The sequence below is a fragment of the Podarcis raffonei genome, chromosome Z (assembly GCF_027172205.1).
Source record: "Podarcis raffonei isolate rPodRaf1 chromosome Z, rPodRaf1.pri, whole genome shotgun sequence".
NCBI classification, from domain to species: Eukaryota; Metazoa; Chordata; class Lepidosauria; order Squamata; family Lacertidae; genus Podarcis; species Podarcis raffonei.
This window is the reverse complement of record NC_070621.1, coordinates 38,230,217-38,251,514: the sequence shown is the minus strand read 5'-3', so window position 1 is coordinate 38,251,514 and position 21,298 is coordinate 38,230,217.

Below are 21,298 nucleotides of genomic sequence, written 5' to 3'. Positions count from 1 at the left end.
GCAGAATTCCTGCTCAGAGATTGAGCCTGGGAACTTCTGCATGGAAATCATGCGCTCTATCCATTGAACTATGGTCCTTCTCCATGCTAGAACCTTAGGCCTGGGATCCAACACTGTACCTGTTTTTAAGAACCCACTAGGCTTTGTACCCTGACCTGCCAAAATCAATGACCTACACCTTCTGGTTCCACCCCCTTTCCTTGAATCCTAGGGTTTCACTTTAGACCCTATCCAAGTACCAACATAAATAAACAAAGCAAAATACCATAAAGTGTGTTATTAGCGCAACTTTGTTGGCAAGTACCAACATTCCCCCGTGGTATAACAATCTGCAACTCTTAAAACCATAATTGGTGTATTTTTTGTTTGTCTATTGTTTGGTTCAAAACTTTCTACATCTAACTATGTCAAGTTTTTACAAGACCAAAAGGAGGAAAACTATGGTGAAGGTTGAAATAAGAGTGTTTTAGCATCATGTACTTTTCTTATAGACCTTCTATGATCTTTAATGTTAGCATAATAGATAACAGTGGGTATACTGCAGATATCTATGGCTTTTTTCTTTGGGGCCTTAAGTGCATGTCTTGTTATGAGACCTTGAAGGGACATCCATCAATGGCTGACCTCAATCTTTCTGCAGTGTATTCTATTATATTTGCCAATCAGTGAAGGAAGTTTGCCAGCGTTGAGCCTTTCACCTCTATCAATTGAAGAATAAGTCATTTTATGATCAAAGGCATCCTTAGGTCAGGCCCTCTAATCTCACTTTCTTATCTTGAAGGGGGAAAAAAGGATAACAGAGTCTTCACATTTTACTCCCTAATGAGCAAATCTACACCCAACTTCCCAGACTGACTTAATCTGATCTGAAGCTTGAAAGATCTGTTCTATTCTGACTGGAAATTAATGGTATTAACATACTGGTGTGCCTGTTACCCAGTGGGAACTCTAGGTGCCCAGGATTTTTTGTTTTTGTTTTTTAAAAAAGGAGAACAAGACTCAAACAGGGAACACACCAGCCCTTTTCAAACATTCAGAACATCTGTAATGGACATGTATGGGGAAGGTGGCATTTTAGTGTAAATTTCTCTTATTCAACACAATAAATCAATCTCAATCAATCTCAAACTTTTATTGGCATGCAGACAAAATACTGAAAGATTCAGTACAATAAAATTGCTCAGCAAAATCTGCATCTAACAATTAAAATACTGTTGTATAGCATTCACTAATCTTCACTGCATGTTGCACAAACCTGGCTACTATCTCCATCTTATGTCAATTCTGAGTAAACGTTTGTGACTGCCACTCCCTGCTAACAACCAATTGTTTAGTGAATTTCGTTTCATTGTGTGCCAGTGTTCTACTGATGGAAGGTCTCAAAAGTACTTAGGATGTTCGTATACATTCTATGACATTCCAAACCAGGTAATGCATAGATAATGCTCCCAAGAAAAAGTTGATGGCTTCTTAATGGATGCTCTATTTCAAGTCTCAGAGCATGGTTAAAATGGGCATTTATACAACTGCTTTGAAGCCTATGGAAGAAAAGTTGTTGTCTAAATAAAAATAAATTTATGATATCCACCTGTTGGCTACACACTTTCATTTCAACTTGATCTGTTTTTGACTGTGTCTTAATGACAGAGACTAAATTTGGGAGTGCTGCTTAATAATTAGAAGTAATGAGTGAATAGTTCTATCACAATCAAAATGGCAGATGATTTAACAAACAGCAGTGAGTAAAGTACCCTATGAGTCCAAAGTGATGCTTGAAGAACCTCTTCTTTTTGAGCAGACATCAGTGATTGAGAACTATAATTAAAGTTGCCTTAATAAATTGTAGGAGTTGCTAAGATACCAGCAGGTAGCTCTTGGCTAGCCACAAATACCTGAACACAATCTTTAAATATATTTGTCTTGTGTGTGTCAGTAATTGTAACCCTTTGCAGACAGAATACCGCCACCAATGACAGTCAAGAGTGTTTGATTAGGAATTTGCATTCTTATAGCACCCGATAATTAGCTATTTTTGCATTTTCTTCCACTCTTTTTTTTTTGGCCTTTCTGAATAATAAAATGCAAACAAATTTTAAGAACAAAGTTTTCATCAAGAACATACTTTGTAGCAAAACAGGCAGTCAAGAAGACCCCATGGCATGTTGATTATCTTTTGAGTGCTAAGGATAGCAGTGGCATTCACAGCTTGATTCTTTACTTTGCCTGGCTCCACTCAGCAATTAAGTGTTATGCTTTCAAACTATCTTGGTTTAGAGTGAGGAGGAGGAGGAATGAAGATGAAGCAAAACAGTTCATTTATAAATAGCTGAATATAAGCTCAGTGTTTCAAGTGTTGACAGAGATGAGTATCATACAGGGATGGAGGAGAAGTTAGTACAGTCTACACTTGCAAATGGATTGGCCTAGTTTAAACCTCCTACAGTAACTCACAGGTTTGTTGTTGTTTAGTCGTTTAGTCGTATCCAACTCTTCGTGACTCCATGGACGAGAGCATGCCAGGCACTCCTGTCTTCCACTGCCTCCCGCAGTTTGGTCAAACTCATGCTGGTAGCTTCGAGAACACTGTCCAACCATCTCATCCTCTGTCATCCCCTTCTCCCTCTGCCCTCCATCTTTCCCAACCTCAGGGTCTTTTCCAGGGAGTCTTCTCTTCTCATGAGGTGGCCAAAGTCTTGGAGCCTCAGCTTCAGGATCTGTCCTTCCAGTGAGCACTCAGGGCTGATTTCCTTCAGAATGGCTAGGTTTGATCTTCTTGCAGTCCATGGGACTCTCAAGAGTCTCCTCACAGGTTACCAAAAGAAATTCTGACTTGGACTTCTGCAAGTTTTGTGATGCAGGTCTCGGCTCAAAAGTGGACCTTTTTTTAAAAAGGTGTATTTGGAATGAAATGCATTTAGAAATGTTTACATTGAGATAAGTTATGGATTTAAATAGGTATTTTGTAAGAAAATATATATTAGAATATGAACTTTCATAAAGATTTTGTGTTTTTAAAAAGCCATCACATAACGCAGAAATGGAAAGAAGATTTATAAAGGAACACATTCACAATTAACTTGGAACAGAAACATATGGTTCTGCCCAACCATATAATATTTTTTGTTAGTTTCTATATATGATGCATCCATACATTAATGTCTGAGGTATCACAGACCTTGTGATTTCTCTAGCATACAGAATCCAGAGTTTTTCATACAGGGAAAATGTTAGGCAAACATCTCCCCAATTAGAAATGGCACAGTAAAGACATTGTGTGAGGGCTTCAGAAAATGTATTGTGAAATGTGGCTGTAATTTGCCTGGCAAATTAATCTTCATATGTAAGAAACTTTCCTCTCCTCCACAGAGATAGAAAAAGTAAAGAGCACAGAGGGGGAACCTCAGGCCCAGGCAGGGCCAGCCCAATACATTTTGGCACCTGAGGCAAACCATGAAATGGTGCCTCCCTGCCTGCCAAGGGAGAAGGGGTACGTGAATATCTACGTCAGGAGCAAGGGGAATCACTGTGAATCCTGCTACCTGAGGCGGTCGCCTCACCTTGTCTTATGATTGGGCTGGCCCGGGGCCCAGGAGCCAATTGTTGCCCCCCAAGCCTCTCTACCTGGACCTTGGAAGCAACTCACTGCTCTAAGTCTCACCCCTCACTGTCCTTGCTTCACACACCCCAAACATATCTGTCTGGCTAAAATGTGTCCTTGAATTGTTTCTTGTCTGAATGGAGGTGGGAGAGTAGTACCTGATCATGCATGAAGAAATTAGCCTACTGTCTGAAGAGAGAGTTCATATTCATCGCTTCACCCAGTTTGCCTTTAGCCCAACCCTTCACTGTCATGCGACCCATAGAACATTGTTTAGAAGAGAAAGTTGTTCTTGGGCTGATAAAGCACCTTCATGTCTGGGTGAGGGTGACACCCAATCTGGACTTGCACTTGTTTTTGTGTTTTTTTAAAGCACCCACATGTCATAGCTCTCTAGAAAAGCTGCCATGCATTTCTTTGCTGAATTTGGGTTGCTAGTGGTAACCTTTAAGACTTTACAGGACTTGGAACTAGGGTTTCTGTGCCTGAAAGAATGTCTCTTCCCATATGAACCTACTAGGATCTTAAGATAATGCATCAAGAAGCTCATCAGAATGACTCTCCATCAGAAGTGCAGAGGGTAGTGATTGGAAAGAGAACTTTTTCAGTCGCATTTCCATGCTTTCTAGGCATGGGTCTCAGTGGTTTTGCCTTTGCCCCACTACTTTCCCACAGAAAACACACTCTTTAGCACTAAATTGGAACCAATGGAACGCTGTGGAAAACCCAGTTGCCATTTGTTCTGATTCCACACTAAAGATCCACTTTCCCTTGGGGCAAATGGAGGTGTGTATGAGCCATGAGTGGAAAACCTGTTCAGTTCATAGACCTTAAGTCCCAATATGAAGCAAGATGATGTTTGTTTCTTGATGTTTTTTGTCTGTATTGAACCCCTTCATTTCTTCATTTCTACACACACACACACACACACACACACACACAGAGGACTTGGAGTTGTTAGGAAACTTTATTGTTACTTCTGCAGTATATTCTGAAATGATGTTGTCATAACACTTTCCATTTAGAGAAGATAATCATTCTCTAGATACACTCTCTTATTTTTACACCAAGCTTGTCTTTTTTATTTTAAGCTAACACCCAAGATCAAAGTCTAATTCAATTAATACTAATCTCTAAAGCTATTAGATCTCAGCTTTAAAAAAAAGTTTCAACATTTTGCTAGGCTTTTAATCCTTTAGACAACGGCTTAGGCAGTCACATAGTATCCCTAAAGATAATAAGCACATTATAAATGCTGATAAAATGTTATCAGGCACGAATCATGTATGAAGATTGGTTCACATCTTGGTAGGGAATAAACAGTGGAACCTGAATATGATGTAGGTATAAGCTGGAAAGAGATAATTGCAATGTTCATAGCTCATTGGACAGATGCAACACTTTTCAAAGTGTGTGTGTGTGTGTATGTATGTATGCCCTCCCTCCAAATTCCTGCTTTAAAGAAAGCAGGAATAGTTATATGGATTCAATCAATGAAACGGAAGGACAGTGTCCTAAAGTATCCACTGGATTTCATACTTCTGATGTTCTGAGGCAATGCAGATGCTTTTTTTTTTATGTGTATATATATATATATATATATATATATATATATATATATCTCAATATCAGGGTTTTGTTTCATTAGATAGAAGATTAACTAGCAATCAGGACAAAATGGACTCTTTTTTCCTCCCTTCTGGGGTGACAAATGGGAGCATCACCCACTACACTATCTTGCCAGGTGGGCGCAGCCTCTCACTAGGATGCAAGCATGACTTTTGGAGTTGCAAGGATTGGCAGCAAGTCTGGCTGAATCCTCAGGATTGCAGGCAGAGAGGTGAGTGGCAGTGGTGACATTCAGGCATCACCACAAAGTCCTTGGGCCTACTTTGCTTAATTATTGTCAACAGTATTGATCTCTTGATATTTACCAGAACAACTCTTCGAATGCACTTGATACATGAATGGACCAGCAAAGTTACCATCAAAATGTTGCCTAAAGTATCCCTACAGAATGTTATAACCAGTAAATAATTTGTGAAGATTTGCAGTGAACAGACATGCAGTGAAATGTATCAATCACTGTAAAAGATCGTGCTCAGATATAGGTGAAAAAGATTGCATTACAGAGAAGTGCATCCCAAGTTGTTTAGAGCCTTATGTATTGAAAATGGAATATGTAATTGTGCCCACATAATTACAGGAAACCATTAAAGATTGTACAAGCAGTGCGACACATGTAACGTTTTGGCATGATAAGTGCCATTTATATCCCCACCGTGCCACTGGTCTGTAAAAACCATCCTTAATGGTTCCCATGAATGATGAAGCTGATGCATTTTCACTCTTCAGCTGTTCTCTTCAAGGGTCTTAATCTTCCGGTACAAGAATAATCCCATTAAGAAAGCATCCACCCATGGACAGGGCTAAGGAGGCCGAATGTGCCACAGATGGATGCATGTTTCAAAGTCAAACAAAGTCATTTTATACTTTGCTACTAGATTCTGGGTCACAATGGGTTGGATCAAAAGTTGTTGTTATTGTTGTCTATTATATTTCTGTACCTCCCTTCACCCAAGGATCACAAGGCAGTTTACAATATAAAAACACAAAAAATATACCATAGTAAACAAGAAAAAAAACCCCCCAACACAGTTTAAAAGGCTGTGGGTTGTTTAATTAGTCAAAGGGTTGGAGGAAGAGGAATGATTTTGCTTGATGCCTAAAGATATGTAACAAAGGCATCAGGCAAGCCTCCCTGGGGAGAGTATTCCACAAGTGGAGAGCCAATACAGAAAAGGCCTGTTCCGGTGTTGCCAGCCTCCAGACATCTCATAGAAGAGGGCCTCAGATAATGATCACAGGGTCTGGGTCTGTTCATATGGGGAGAGGTGGTCCTTGAGATACATGGTCCTGGGTCATTTCAGGCTTAATAGGTCAAAACCAGCACTTTGAATTGGACCCAGAATCTAATAGGCAGCCAGTGCACTCAGGTCAGGATTGACTTTACATGCTCAAACCATCTTATCCTGGTGAGCATCTTGGCTGCTGAATTCAGCATCAGCTGAAGTTTCCAAACCATCTATGTATAATGTGTTGCAATGAGGTCACCAGAGCATAAACAAATAAATTAAGCTATCCCTGTCCAGATAAGAATGCAACTGGGCCACAACCTGAAGCTGATGGAAGCACTCCACACCACTGAGGCCCTCTCAGCCTCAAGTGAAAACATAGGATCCAGGAGTACCCCTAAGCTTCATGCCCACTCCTTCAGAGGGAATATAACCCCAATGAGAGCAGGCAACCTCCAATCAATCAAGGGAATCACCGACTAAAAGCGTCTCAGTCTTATCTGGATTGAGATTAATTTGATAGCTCTCATCCAGTCCATTATCAAGGCTAGAAAATGGTCCAGCCACAGCTGCAGATGTAAAAGAGAAGTAGAGTTGTGTGTCATCAGCATATTGCTATCAATGTACTCTAAAACTCCAGGTGACCAAAGTTAGCCTTTCCCATTTGGAGAACAGCTTTCACTCACAGATATTGGTCTGTGTAATGCAAGTTGGCTTATGAACACTACTTCCTTTAATTGAAAACTCTGGTGATGGGTGCCCACAGCACTGGAACCAAAATAGGACCTAAGAAACAAGAGGGAGAAATCAGCAAGCTTGAGGGAACCCTTGCAGTTTTCAGGAATATTTTAAAAGCTGAAAAATCCCCACTTAGAAAAGGTAATGAGGACTGAGCATGCTTGGCAGCTGCAGTCTTTTGAAAGTCAATTGGGGGGGGGGGTGGTAGAAAATTTAAGGGGTATGCAGAACAGCCTTCTTGAATGCCTTACAACTCATTGTATATATAGCAGGCATGGATGGTTGGCCAGAGAGGAACACTCTTGCTGGAAGGTGAGGATAAAAGTTACAATTTGTTGACAGTTCCACTTGCGTTTCCTTAGAACTGTTTACAGTCATTGAAGGGATCTTGTGTAGCTCTTTTATCCTAGAACAAAGGAACGATCTCAGTTTCTCATTTAAATTTAGTTATCCATATTTTAATAGCAATCAGCATTTTGCTATGAATTTCCCCACTTCCCTAGACAGACTCCTTAACTCATGTAACTGATGCCTACTCAGGTCTTGTTTAGGAAGGAGAACAAAATGATGCCTGGTTCAGGTATTCAGGAGTGTAAATACCACACTGTTGTTCACATATTGCATAAGGAAAGCAAGACTAAATCTAAAGATGCTATATTTTCATCCACTTGTATAGGAAGTTACAGAACAAAATATATAGCCAAGCATATGAGGTGGACAGCCTGAGCTGTTGCCAGCCCAAGCTGGGGAAAAGGGCGCATGAATCCGGGTGCATGGGGCCACAGCCACCAAGCACAAGCATCTCTTTCCATGGTTGAGGCTGGCAGTGGCCACAGCATGCAGAACACCCACGGGCCTCCTTCCCCAGCTTGGGCTGGCAGCAGCTGCAGCACGCAGAGCAGCCCAAGCCCAAGTCGCTGCCAGCCCAAGTGGAGGCAGTATCCCACTTCCTACCTTATCTTCGCTGTGATGGCCTCACTCCAGCGTTTCTGCTTTGGGGGCACAACGCCCTCCTGGGCATGCACGAACCCCTCTACCCCCAAAACCCAGACATTTTCTTTAAAATGTAAAAATTTGCCTAGATGTGCATGTTGCCCCCCCCAAAAGAGGCCACGTCTGGGTTTTCCCAGACGTGCAGCAACCCTACATAATGATAGCTAAGTAACTTTGACATTCTTATTACAAACCTTTTCTCTTAAACGGATTCCTGTAGTTACTCCTAAGCCACCTTTAAGCCCCTGGCTAGCAGATGGGTGGGATATTCTCTCTTTTAATTTTTTTTTTAATAAATGCAAGATAAATGGCAAGAACATAATGAGCAATTATAACTGATTCCACCACACAAACACCCAATATACAATCATGCAAGGTCGTGCAATTTCTTTATTTGGTTTCTCCAAAGTATGCAGCTTGCAAGACTTTCAGGCCCCGCAATGATGAACTTGCTATGTATCTTTTCCTCCCCCTTTCTCCTTTCTCCAACAATCAATACCTAGTGGACAGTTTCCCTTGTTTTGTTGTGAAGATGTAGCTGTTCTTTTTTGTTGCTTGCAGAGAAATAGATGCTTCCTTGAAGGCAGAGAAATATAAAAAAGAAAACTTTGGCATTGATATTGCATTTGTTCACAACTGAAGGCAGGAGACTCTGGTATACACTTGTGTTTCTTGCAAAAGAATCTATGAGCTATAAATCTTGTGTGAAGATTGGGGCCCTGGAGAAGAGAGAGTTCATGATGTCCTATTGGTCTTCCTCCATAGCCACTCTGAAGGCAAATGTTCCATCCCTCGATGTTAAGGCTGGGCTGAAGTCACCACCAATCCATTTCCTGAAAACATTCTCTCTCTTTTCAAGTTAAAAAGCAAGAAAAATATAAAACTGTTGGCCACCTTGTAAGCAGCAAACCCTTCCTGAAATTTTCAGACATTTCCCTCTCTTCCCCCCTTGTTTTGTAGAAAAGTTAATTCCACTGGAAACATCCACCCCAAAAGTCTGATAGCACAGGTGAACAGGATAAAGCTCCATTGATTAGCTGTCATTGTGCATGGTAAATAGGTCTGCATTTTTCATCAGTAGGGTGCTATTCTATGTGGTATGATCCCTTGGAGCTGCACACAATTGCTTCTCATTTTATGTTCAAATATGGATAGCGTTTTCCTGAGGTTGGTCGGAATCTCCTTTCTTGTAACCTGAAGCCATTAGTTCGGGTGCTATTCTCCAGAGCAGGAGAAAAACAAGGCTGCTCCATTTTCCATGTGATGTCCCTTTAGATATTTGAAGATGGCTATCATATCTCCTCTCAGTCTGCTCTTTCCCATGCCAAACACACCCAGCTCCCTCAACTGTTCCTTGTAAGACTTGGTTTCCATATCCTTGATCATCTTGATCACCCTGCTCTGCACATGTTCCATGTAGGAGCTTTTAGACAGTGGAATGGACTCTCTTGGGAGGTGGTGGACTCTCCTTCCTTGGAGCTTTTAAGCAGAGGTTGGATGGCCATCTGTCATGGATGATCTCATTGAGATTCCTGCATTGCAGGGGGTTGGACTAGATGACCCTCATAATAATAATAATAATAATAATAATAATAATAATAATAATAATAAATTATTTATATCCTGCCCTCCAACTCTACAATTCTACGATTCTACGAGTCTAAATGTATGGTGTGAGTATCTTAATATGACTCACAGGGTCCCCAATCTCATCCCCTGAATAAGCATAATCCGAGCCCGGGGTTATGACACTCAGCAATACATTTTCTTGGTTTCCCTTGAAATCAGTCATATGAACCTATCTCTGGGCACTCATAAAGTAATATTCAAGCCAGTGAAATGCTAATGGAGGTTGGCCTATCTGGGCAGTGCCCCACCATCCTAATTCTACCCCTACCTGTTTTTCTTCCTACTCAAAATCACTCAAGGGAAGGAAGCACCAGCTTCAGTTTTCCTTTGCACAACTCAACAGGGAGCAGAATAGAGACAAAGCTAGAATTAGCTGGCTCTGCCTGTCACTGGCTCCTCTTATTGTTGCTCTTCCTTCCTTCTGCCTCACCAGTCCCAATGGGCACAAGGCAGCACCATTAAATGTTCTGTTCAGAGTTTTCTAACTCTTCCTAATTTACTGGTCTACCAAATAAGGTAAAGGTAAAGGTACCCCTGCCCGTACGGGCCAGTCTTGCCAGACTCTGGGGTTGTGCACCCATCTCACTCAAGAGGCCGGGGGCCAGCGCTGTCTGAAGACACTTCCGGGTCACGTGGCCAGCGTGACATCACTGCTCTGGCGAGCCAGAGCCGCACACGGAAACGCCGTTTACCTTCCCGCTAGTGAGCGGTCCCTATTTATCTACTTGCACCCAGGGGTGCTTTCGAACTGCTAGGTTGGCAGGCGCTGGGACCGAGCAACGGGAGCGCACCCCGCTGCGGGGATTCGAACCGCGACCTTTCAATTGGCAAGCCCTAGGCGCTGAGGCTTTTACCCACAGCGCCACCCGTGTCCGTTGGGTCTACCAAATAGAACCACATAATTTGACCAAATTGTGTTATTTTCATGTAAGATTTCTTTTTGGGAAGAAGGGGGGGGTGCAAAATCCAAGCTCAGCAGGGCAATACTGTTATGTGTATACCATGATTGCCTTGTCCAATAACTATTAAATCAGATTGCAGTTACACTGATTAAATTTACTCTGGCAGACAGAAAGAGAGTAGTAGAATCTGAAGAGGTGGGTCTGCCAATTGTATTCCTCTTTCTAGCAGGATGCTTCACATGTTTAGCTTCCACAAAGCTGCTAAATGTAGGCAGCTAAAACATTTTTATCCTACAGTTGTCCTAGCTGGAAAGAAAATGTAAAGGCCCAAGTCATGAAATGGACTCATCTATTCTAAGAAGAGAACGTAAAAAATAAAATAAAAAATAGTATCTTACTATCTAAGTACCAGATGTCCTGAAATAAAAACATTTGCAGAAAATTGTTAAAACAAGTCTTTCCTGCAAGAACATTAGATTTCAGCAAACAGGCAACAGTTTCTGTATCACCACCTGTTACTATTTGGCATTCCCTAACGCTTTTCTCAGGTGAAGCTCTTTACACCCACATCCAGTAACTCCTAAATTAATTATCATAAAACACAAATGCCAATAATCCTTCATTAGTGAAGCAGCCATCTAAACGAGGTGTTTGGGACTAGCCTTTTTTATGACAACTGAGAAGGTTGCTCAGGAATGAATTGGTTCTGTTCCTCAGCAATTTCCACTATTTGTCAAATGGTTGTTCTCAACACTGTAGGCTGGTCCATTAGGGCAAATGAGGCACTGCCCCACCAATCTCATTCTACCTTCAGCCAGCCCCTGATCTGCCTACCTTTCTATTTAGCAGTTGGTTAAAGATGTGACACTGCCTGTAACCTTCCTCCTCAGTCACATTATTGCCCCTTATAGAAGCCAGCAGGAAGTAGGAGGAGCCACACTCTTGATAACCTTACATTTCTGGATTACACATTTCTGAATCACCTTCAAAGGCAGCCCCACAGAAAGTGCACTGCAGTAGTCCAAAGTAGAAGACAACCAGAGCATGTACCACTCTGGCAAGACAGTGGGACGGTAGGCAGTGTCTCAACCAACATACCAGATAGAGCTGGAAGACAGCTACCCTGGTCACAGAGTTGACCTGTCCCCCCATTGACAGTTGTGAGTCCAAAAAACACCCTGATGCTGTGCACCTGGTCCTTTCGGGACACAGTTACCCCATTCAGGACCAGGGAGTCTCCGCAACCTGCCTACCCCTGTCTCCCAGAAACAGTAGTTCTGTCTTACTGGGGTTCAACCTCAACCTGCCATCAATCCTCCAACTGCCTACAAACACTTAGACAGGACATTCACCACCTCCTGAATAATACCACTCTCCTGAATAAAATAAAATTTGTTCATTGTGGTGAAAGATGTAAATTTGATAGCACATCATAAGAGCTTAAGAACGGCCATCATGGATCAGGTCAATGGTCCATCTAGTTTGTTATCCTTTCCCCACAGTGGCCAGCCAGATATCTGTGGGAAGTCCACAAACTGAACATGACCACAACAGCACTCTTCCCTCCTACAGTTTCTAGCAACTGGTATTCCTAAGCATACAGCCTCTGACAGTGGAGGTAGAACATGGCTAGTAACCGGATATCAGGAGATGTGGAAATAATTTTGGGGAAATAATATGAAAATGTATTCTATATGGGGAAGCTACTTGCAAAAATGTGTATACTGGCAAAATGGCATACAAAAAAAAATGTTTTTAGGGGAAATACACAAGACAAAAGTGGACATGGAAATCAGGCAAACCAAACTTAAGATTAGAGAGGGGGAGGGGGAGAAAGAGAAAGAAATAAAATTGACAGATTTGCCAATCTTATGTGAAGGAGATGGGAAATGTTAAAAAGGACTCTCATTTTCATGTAGTATAGGAGATGGCAGTGAAACCAGTTGGCATTTTTAAAAAGAGAAAAGTCACATTCTGAAAACACATTAAGCAGTTCTTTCAAGTCAATGGCCTCCAAGTGTTTCAAACTATGCCCTGGTAGACAGATGCTTATATTACAAAACCAACACGCACATTTCAGAACACACTTGTCTCCAGGGAGGAACTATCACAGGTGTGGCAGAATGATATTGAGTAGCTAAAGGCAAAGAGGGGGGGAAATCTAATTAACATCACAGACGGCAGAATCTGCTGAAGGAATAGGAGAGACAATTCCAGCCTCTGTTAGACAGATGAGTGAAAAAGCTAGGAGGGTAGTTCAAAAATAACCTGGGGCTTTCTTGTGGAAGCACCACTCGCCATGATGCTTTTTCAACAATCAAGTTCCAAGCTAACCATTGTTTAACCCATTGTGACATGTGTTTTGTTGGTGCCGCTAAGAAACCATGTGCAACCAATGCATATTTCATAATCACAACTTCATGAGTGAGTGACAGTTCCTTCAAAATTAGCCATTAGGACTTAGATTAAAAATAGCTGACTTTTTAAAGGAGCAGTTAAAAACTTACTGACTAGGCATGTGCATAGTCTCATTGTACATGCTTAGCTGGATAAAAACTTATACGGGAAATGATGCTTTATTCAGAATATGTTGTTATTATCATTATTGTCATTATTATTTAATTACCTTCCACTACAGCTGGCTCAAGACATTTTGCCAGTTGGCGAAGGACAAGTTGGTGCCATTCCTGAAGGTACATACCAAAGCCAACTGGGTTGGCAGTTGAATCTTACTCCAGTACCGGTGAAAGAAAAGTATATTCCACTGTACTTGAGGGCAGCCAGCTACCATAGGAGTACAGGGCAGGTCACATGATACTCACAGTTCTTTTTTTAAAAAAAGATATTTATTAAGATTTTCCCATAATACAATAAAAAATCAAAAAAGAGAAAAAACAAAAAGTTTAAAAACACATAAAGTTCACAATCCTTATATTCTAAACCATATTTCCCTGACTTCCCCACACCTCTCCCTCTTGTATTCCAGTTCAGATTGTTGGTTCAACAAGTTCTTATCCCTATTTTTAAAACTTTTTATATTTAGATCTTTCAAAAAAGCCAATTTTACCTTATAGACTTCACATTTATACATCATTGCTTATTCTTTAAACCTTTTTCTAAAGTCGACCTAAATTCCCTTCCACGATTTCCCCAATTTTCATACAAATATCCAAACAAAATAAAAACAGAACAGGTTAAATTATACACCCTTTGGATTCCCAGACTCCACCCCCCCTTTCCCGGTTTCAATCCCCAACAAACGTCCATCAGTCCATCTACTATCAGCCTGGAGATCTCACGTCCGAGGCTCTTAATTCTCTCTCAATTCCTCTCTGCCGGTTTTTTTGATAGTCCTTAGTATTAAACACCAAATCTCGGAGAAGCTTTAGCCCAATAAGGTCCATGTTTCTTCCAGCCAGACCTCCATTTTTAAAAGTGGAGCCTAAATCTTGTTTCTTAATCCTTTCAAGTCCAAATGTCCCCAAAGCTCCACCTTCCGCCTTAATCAAATTTGTAATTCTTAGGTCTTCAGATCTCCAGATAAGGAGATCCCTCCATCTTTCTGTTTCCAGTTCAAACCAGGTTTTCATCATCAAGTTCTTATTCTCCTTTGTAACCATCATGTCAGGCCTCTGACCTTCCTTTATCTTTGACAACATTACAGCTCCTCCTTCCTTTTCCTCAGGAACAACATATACCTCTTTCCCACATGATACTCACAGTTCTGCCCCTTCCCTGTCCCTCAGCAATTGCCACCTGAGGCAGCTGTCTCACTCTGCCTCATCTCCAGATGTTGCTGGACTACAGCTCCCATCATACCTGATCACCGACCTTACTGACAGGAACAACATTTGGGAGGCCATAGACCCCCCCAAAACCTTCACTAGAACCTCTACATAAACCACTCTTACAACAAGTTTCACATTAAAACTAAGGGATTGTCCTCAGGCATGTCCTCTTGGAAATGATGAGAGAAGTCAAAGGAGTCTTTTCTTTTCTTTTTACTACCATTGTCCGGTACACGAAAACATGAACTGGGTTATTTATTATGAATGTGCTTTTGTATTTCTAACAAGAGACAACAAAGAATGGTTGCTGTTCAAAGTTAAGAGATGAGGATTACATGTCCATAAGATTGAAATCTATACTGGCTGTTTGGTGCTGTCTTTTATCCTAACTTTCATTTACTGCTTAGAAAGCCTACTTTGGATCAATTTTGAGAGCCCAGAGACATAAAGGCATGAAAATGAAAATCTGTGTGCAGCAGATGAGTCTCATCCTGCAGGGCTGCTCAACAGATGGCAGGTTTAATAGCTTAATGAAATTAGGAACATTTGGGGACCAGGAGAAGTCCTTTCCAGGGCTGCCCTCAACTGCTTCAAAACACCAAACAGCCTACATGCTTTCAAGGCTCATTCCAGACCCCTGGCTTGTGTCAAGATCCTCAATACGCCAACTTCAAATATGAGTTATATTGATTCCTTCACTGATCCACAGTGTATGTGAATTTGCAAGGACTCCTATTGCCCAGAAGGGAATGAGTTGGATTTTGAGCTGAGTTTTTAGCTGATGAACCCAGAATCTAGCCAATGGGCATTTGTTAATCACATTTGTCTCTCAACCATCCTCAAGATTATTAGAAGCACCTACATGAAGTTAGCTATTTACGTTCTCATGACAGCTTTGTGAAATAGGTTAAGCAGAAGGAAAATAATTTAACAAGCTCCAGAGCTCGACAGACACTTGAAACAAATTCTCCTTGTCCGAAGTCCACCATCTCACGCTGGCTTCACTTAGAGGAGAAGCTGTGTCCAAGGGCACATATTAATTCTTACCCCCAACAGAATTGACATCTACAATGTGCTGTTGTTGTTTCTGTGTAAATAGATGAGGTTATTTTTTCTCTTGAGCCCCAGTTTGATTGCAATGCACTATGGGAAGTGCAGAGAGCAGGAAGCAGTACTTTCAGCACTTTATCACTTTGGGCAATCTGGGGCTATCTCCCCCAGAGTTTGCTGAGGCCCAGATCCCCCTGATTTGGCCCAGTTTGGTATGGGATTCAGGTTTTGGTCAGATCTGGTACACATCATTAGGGTGTACCCCATTTAAATGAATGACAATTGAATGCTCCAACTCCTTGTTGTGCACTGCTGAGGAACCTGCAGTTCTTACTAATGTTGTTGACCTCCAATACCCAAATCCATCCCAACCAGCATGGCTAGCGGCCGCTGATGATGGGAAGCTGCAACTCAATAGCACCTGGAGTGCCACTGTTCCCCCACTACTGCTGTGGTGCTTTGGGCATAGGGAAACCTATCAAAACACTGCATCCCAAAGAACACACACAATGCTACTGATATTTAGCTAGGGTGTGTGGAATATCTTCATTAAAATTACTTCCAAAGAAGAGCACACAAAGTGTTTTGGCTGCACTCCCAATGACAACATAACAATATCATAATTACACGTTTTATTCACTTGCCGCTCTTGTTATAAAGTGTTTTCAGACTCCCCCTAAATTAATTTTATTTTGCTGTTTGTGGATTTGAAGGGATTGTCCTGTAGAGAAGGAAGGGAAGGAGAGAGGAAGAGAGTGGAGAAAGAAGTAATGGATAGGTAACGGAAAAAGGGATGAAGCCCATCATAACTCCAGAGCTGCCTCTAAGCTTCTTCTTATATACTGTCAGCAGCCCAAACACAGGAAAACCTCCTGCTGTGACTATGCCAACAGCGTTTTAATGTGCAAAAAAGAGGGAAGTTTCTCCTGTTACACATTTAACTTTAACATGAAGTTACTCTATGCCCTTGAACAGCATATTTTTGTCAAGTCGAAATGTTTCAGCAGGAGCAGGAAATTGATTCATATTTTAAGAAGCTACCCCTCCCTGAATGATCACAATTAACACTGATTAATGGATCAAAGAAAAGCAGTTCTATAAATACAGAAGGATACCCATTTTGGTAAGAATGGCAGAGGTTCATGTGTGTGTTTAAAATATAAAATAAATGAAACATGTCAGGCAGGTAACTTCATTGAAATGCTCAGAAGCATTTGTCATGGTTGATTAAACTAGGATGGGAAGGTGTTTTTATCAGAAAAAAAGGAAGGGAGGGAGGGAGGGAGGGAGGTCTTTTCACCATACCATGCAAGGAATGATGATGATGATTTCTTGCACATAGACCCTTCATCATAAGGATACAGGTTGGGCTGCAACAATCTAAAAACACAATATTAAAACCAGTTAAACAGGCAGAAGCAGGTGAGTCCAGGCCAGCAACCATATATCGCATCGGCTCCTGACAGAATCATCAGTAGTCTAAGAGAGATGTTGGCGCATCTCTTCCCTCACCTTCCCTGGGGCTTCTGAAGTCCTGTGTGTCCTGAGGGAAGGTATAAAGGCCAGGGAGCACACATACACACCACTGGCTCTCAGTTGGCCTAAGAGAATTATTGACACTTCACATCTTATATATTGTAATTATTTTAGTGTTTTGAAATTGTAAAAAGCCTTGGGTTACTTGGCTGAAAGGTGGTATAGAAACCCAATCAGTCATCAATCAATCAAATTATAATCATAATGACAGATAGACAGATAGGATCCCTTCACCGTGCCTGTGAGAATTCACCAGGACAGCTAACTTAAGCCCCTCCTTGCCCACAGCACTTGTGGATTTGGGCAGCCAATTAAACCAGATCAATTAAGTCCCATACACTTGCAAGCGCGGGTAGGCAAAAATGGGTGTCTTCAAGACCAGTCAGAAAATATCACCACCACTCCTAGTTCTCTGCAGTCTCAAAGGTGAGAGGGATGGGATGAAAGGCTGCCATTAGAACAAAAATGGCAAATCTATCCATTTTGATTTCTCTCAATTGCTCACAGTGGTGAAGCTTCCTGCTCCAGCACCGGGGGGCGGAGAGGAGGTGGGGGCGGGGCTGGTGCACATTCTGGGGGCAGGCTGTGCTGCCCACAGGGACGTGGCATGTGTCCTGGGGGTGGGGTGCCCGGGCAGGGGGGCAACCATGATGGCACCCCGCCGGGATCGCGCTGCCGGGGGCCATGCGCTCCCCCTGCACTCCTCTTCCTCTGCCAGTGATTGCTCATACCCTCCCTAATTTTCGGTTGAGTTCTCCACATTCCTACATCAGTTTGTGGTTTTTTAAAAAGTTCTCTCCTCATGAAATTGTATACAAATTTACATATGTACTTTAATAAAGATACGTATTTTGTACCTGATTTTGCTAATATATGCATTTTTGCAAGCAATTTAATCTAATAGGTTGTAATTTTTGTACATCCTATACACTTACAAACATTTTTGCACCAATGGTTCCCTAATATACATTTTTTTGTAAGCTTTTCTTCTTTTGTCGCAGAACTGCACTGCAAAACTCAGAGAAGAGTGCATTTCCACAGATAACTGCATTTTGGTTCATATGTTGGTTGAGGAAGTGCAGATTAGGAAAGTTCACATTAAAATGTGATTCGAACAAAATTCTGCACCATCTCTAGTTATGGCCATAAATGGAGCGTTGAAATGGTCACTGAAGATCACTGTTGTCCATTTCCAAGAAGGTTGTGCTTTGTGATTTATCCAGTTCATCTTTTGCAAATGGGAATTACAGCCTTTGATTGAGTTGCATATATAGCTAGATAGAGAGCTTTTCTAGCTATAGATAACATGATCAGTTATCTGATCATGTGTAACAATTCCAGTAGAAAGCTACGGAGATCTTGTTAATATGCCTTTATGATGTAATATTACGATGGCAATTCAGTTTCATTGCAGGCCTAATGAGACCCTGTTAACAACGTCAAAGGGAAAGGAAACTGCTATCAATCAAATTCTACTGCCATTTGGTGGAGAGACTCCCCTCCCCCTCACATCAACTGACTTTATAGCAATGTTGAATGTGGGAATTGAGCCTCTTGGCTGAAAACCTTGCCTAAATTCCCAGGGGCTAATTTTCATGAATTCATGCAGCAGTTCTGACAGGGGGCCTCCTATTTGGCTATTAGTTCACCCCTGGGATTTGATATTGGGGAGAAGAGGTGAGATCAAGTCTTAGTTCATATGAATTGATAGAAGAGGCCAGAGTGCAAAAGGGATGAAAATATGTAGAGTTAAAGATGTGTTAATGGTTCAGGGTTTCACAAATGCATAGTCATATCTTATTATATGTCATTTAGGTAACCTATACATGGAGAGTTTGTAAAAATCTGCATTATAAAAATGGGGCAGAACTGAACTTGGAAACAGACCAGGTAGTCAAAGTGGACACCCATAACAGAACTCCACAGATAACCAACCACACCAAGTGGGTTGGTACCCAACTAATTGTGCCTGACAGGGATCCCTAGCAGAGCAATTTATACACCAGGGTTCCTCCTACCCCTGGTTACCACAAGCATAACCTCTATCATTCATTAAATGGATAAAGTTTATACTATACTGTGGAGGATCTTATTATCTTGGAAGATTTTTCTCGAGTGGCGGGGGAGAGAAGAAGAGTTCATTTAAAGTCCACAATGAATATAAAGGTTAAAAATTTGAAATAATTAAAGGTAGGGGGAAAGTCATAAAGACGCTATCTACAAGAAGTCTGCTGTCAGTGACCTAAGGGTATAATATGTCAAGTGCAAGAAATGTCATCTATTGTTGGATATACAATAAGGCAGCACAAAGTAGCCGCACCTACCCATTGTGAGTTGAAAAGCAGTGCATTGCAATTATAGATGTCAAGCCTGTGTGGTTCACTGGCTGTCTGAAAAATGCCCAAATGGTTTCCACAAATTGTTACCCATTCTCATTTATATGTCTCCTATCTGGAGTCCAGCAGTAATTACTAATGCACTACCACATTTGCTTCTTAAAAAATAACAAGGAACTGTACAAATCCTTTTAGATTTTGCACATCCTGGTTCTTGATGTAAGGATGCTTCCGAATCTCCCTGACTGCGTTTCCCATTGTACTTAGCCTTTCAGATTTGCTTTGTCCTGAGCACAGTAACAGACAATGGGGTGGGATGGTGACACTTACCTGACTTCAGTAGTGACACTGCTGATGTGATTACCAGGAGAGTAGGAGTGGTAAAGCAGTGAGGAAGTCAGCAGCGTGTATATGCATGGGGGGAGGTAATATGGCACTCTTATTGGTGTGTTAGCACAGCATTGGCCTCTCTGCCATTTAGCCCGCCCGCCCCCCATTGATAAGGAGTAGCAATGTCAGGTAGCAGTGCCTCTGCCTCACCCTCACGGAGGTCTGGACATATGGTGGCATGGTTGCCTTTGCTTTCTGCTCTTCTTCTGGCTTGGATGTCCAGAATTTGCTAAATTCCACTACTATTGCTTTTGCCATAGCCTGCCATTCCCTTTTGTTGAGTGATCATGCATACTAACGTACCAGCCATGTTCAATTTGCGGGGGGAGGGATTTGAATTTGTTCCTGCGTCTCCTGCCAGTGTGCATTAAAGTGTACTATTATGCAGATCATAGCATGTTTTAGATTTTGGAAATACTGATCTGCCATGGCAGAACCTGGTATATCTGGGGGACAATTGTGGGCTATCTCTGATTGATCACAGACAGCTTGGTAGAATATAGGGCTTATTGACACAGTTGCTATATGATAAGATACTAGCCAGTTGATAAGGCTATTTTGGTAAATAGTGGGAGTTGCTATGGCAAAATGGTTGGAAATTCAGACCAGAACTAGAGAGGTCAAACTTCAACACCCCCCCTAAACCCACCCCCACCCCTCAGTGGATGAAAAGTCATTCTTGTTGTACAGTTTTGTCTGCTGATGAAGAACAGCACACAAATGTTATAAAGGAACTATTTACTGTGGCTCTCAGGTGGGGGGGAAACAGGAAAGTGTATGCCACACAAAAGGAAAGCTGGAGAGAATTAATGCTGCTATGCTTCAGAAGCAGCACACAAAGGTTATCATTCCCTTTTGTCCAACGCAGTGTAGTCCATTTGTCTGAAGAGAGCAAGGTTCTGCTTTGGGTGCAATTGTGGAAGGAAAGCTTCAGGTCAGAAAATGAATACATCCTTTTGGATTCTACCAACTTGTCTTTCAAAGTTAATCATCAATACACTACAATTGTACTTCATATTGGCTACACACACATTTTGCCAAGAGTTACTTTCTAAATCATCTAGTGTGCATTTGACAGCATTGTACACAAAACAACACTTGCCTATTTGAGAGTTACAAGGTTCATTTCATGCATTTGCTGCTTACCATGTGACTCTCTTTTGTGAGCAGAGCAAAGCCACACCAAATCAGTTTTTATTCTTTCTTGAGCCCTGCCTAGTGGATCTGAAAGATCCACACTTTCTTGCTAGCAGGGGAGGACCCTGGTAATATGGCAATCTGTGCGAGGCCAAAATTAGACACCCTCCCCAGCCCTTGTGCTGCATTCCCAAAGCTGGATAAGTGAGATGCCAGTCTTTGGGAAGGAGTTGGGAGAGCTCTGGCAGGGTCCTAGAGCCCTCCTATCTCCCTGCAAAGTTGGGCAATTGCTAACTGGGCTTTAGGAAGGGTGCAGGAAGGCATCCACTCAGTTTTGCATCCTGTG